This window comes from Trachymyrmex septentrionalis, unplaced genomic scaffold (genome assembly GCF_001594115.1).
Source record: "Trachymyrmex septentrionalis isolate Tsep2-gDNA-1 unplaced genomic scaffold, Tsep1.0 scaffold60, whole genome shotgun sequence".
In the NCBI taxonomy this organism is placed as follows: Eukaryota; Metazoa; Arthropoda; class Insecta; order Hymenoptera; family Formicidae; genus Trachymyrmex; species Trachymyrmex septentrionalis.
The window spans coordinates 5,707,509-5,709,157 of NW_017305779.1; the positions used below are offsets into that span (position 1 = coordinate 5,707,509).

Here is a 1,649-nt window from a genome sequence, read left to right on the forward strand (position 1 = left end):
TTAAATTTATATGCAAGTTTATGCACGTAAATATCTTTCCAGAATGGCCGTTGACCTTATTATTTTTTCGTGATTAAAATCATAATTTTTTAAACTATTATAATATCGATTTTGAAAAAAGTCTATGATAAGATTTGTGTGCAGTTAGTTAAAGAAGCTCTGCGAGCCTTATCTGTCACTAATTGTAAGTTATACATGAAAGGTTACATTTTCAACCCTTTTTCTTTCTTATATCATCGTTAACCTACCGTAGAACCGTAGAATTTTGCACACGTCAAATTTCGGTACTTCAACTTCATAATATCCAAAAAATTAGACATTCCTATGGTAACTCGATTTACTAAAGAACCATCTTAAATTGAGACAAGTTATTGCATTAAAAGAAACAATGGAGCTTAAGAAATCATCAAGTTTTTCGTTCGTTTAACATTTCCGTTGAGCAGAAGAAGCATTTAATACAGCGCTTTTCTTTTTCCCCATAAGGAAGTCTGATCGATCGTCGTCGTTAGAAATCGTGAAGGCAAGGAAAGGAAGAAAGTGTCGTGATGGAAAAGGATGCGGTAACGACAGCCGTTCCGAGTTCTTGGTAGAGCTCGCAATCGACTTAGCCACCACCACGCCTCGTTCTCCTCTCGCGTTTTTCGTGAAGCAGGTGGAGATCGACGTTATGTTAATGGAGTTTCGAGAGATCTCAGCTAACCATATGTTATCCTGCGCTGCGGCTGCGGAGGTGGGCGGCAAAGCTGGCCCGAGCCAGAAGTACTAATAGAAGCCCTTCTTCGCAGAAGCAACCTTGTGGTAAACGAGACCTCATCCTCTTGGCACACCGGTCATCCCGAACGGCGATCTCCCCACGACCGGTAGGAACGGAAGCTAATTTGTAAATCATCTAAAAAAATCGCGCGTCCTGGCGCCGCCCCGAATTACGCGTGATTTCAACGTTAGTTCCTGTCAAGTAGACGATACCCCGGTTACGACTCCGTTAAGAATTTGATAGGATTACCCGGATTGCGCGAGCACCTGCGCGAATACATGTCAATAACAGAAATTTGAAGGCATCAAGATAGAAGCGCGTACTATTACTACCGCACGAAAACACTGGCTAACCAAAATAACACATCAAGCTAGGTATATTTATTTTAACCAATTAACCATGATTAACTTAATCTTGTTTCTTCCATTGCGTAATGCAGCGAGTGACGCTATTAAAACTACTACGAGTGCATAACTCAGTCGAAAATTAATCCCCTTGTCCGGTGGAGAGGTTTCGAGATAAAGAGTGCACACACTGGAGAGGATCAGTGATAGGATGTCGTGGAGCGAGGAAAGCGAAGTCGGCGCTTTTGACCGGGACACCCCATGGTGCGCGACATGCCTGGTCTGACCGCCATTTAGTGTGAACCTGTCTCCGACTGGACCCACTCGAGGCTACAGAGAGACTGTTTCTTCATTTTCGATAAATACATACTTCAAGTGTGTGGAATGATCACGAGTATCGCGACCGCTCATTATGTCTGTCTTTTATAAAAGCTCGATCGACCTTCGGCTCGAGTTAACACCATCATTTGCATTTATCGATATAAGATCTTTAAAATCAGAGAATGAGTCGGAATTTTTAATTATATATATAAAAGTTTATATATATATAT

General features: G+C 41.5%; 1 long non-coding RNA gene across 1 annotated transcript in view; it reads left to right on the top strand.

Moving 5' to 3' along the window:
• The first annotated feature begins 512 nt into the window (after positions 1-512).
• LOC108752521 overlaps positions 513-1,649 on the top strand; it is a 1,692-nt gene continuing 555 nt past the window's right edge. The window contains exons 1-3 of the long non-coding RNA XR_001939562.1: positions 513-652; positions 786-1,128; positions 1,194-1,473. This is a non-coding gene — a long non-coding RNA (uncharacterized LOC108752521). The remainder of the gene's footprint in view (positions 653-785; positions 1,129-1,193; positions 1,474-1,649) is intronic.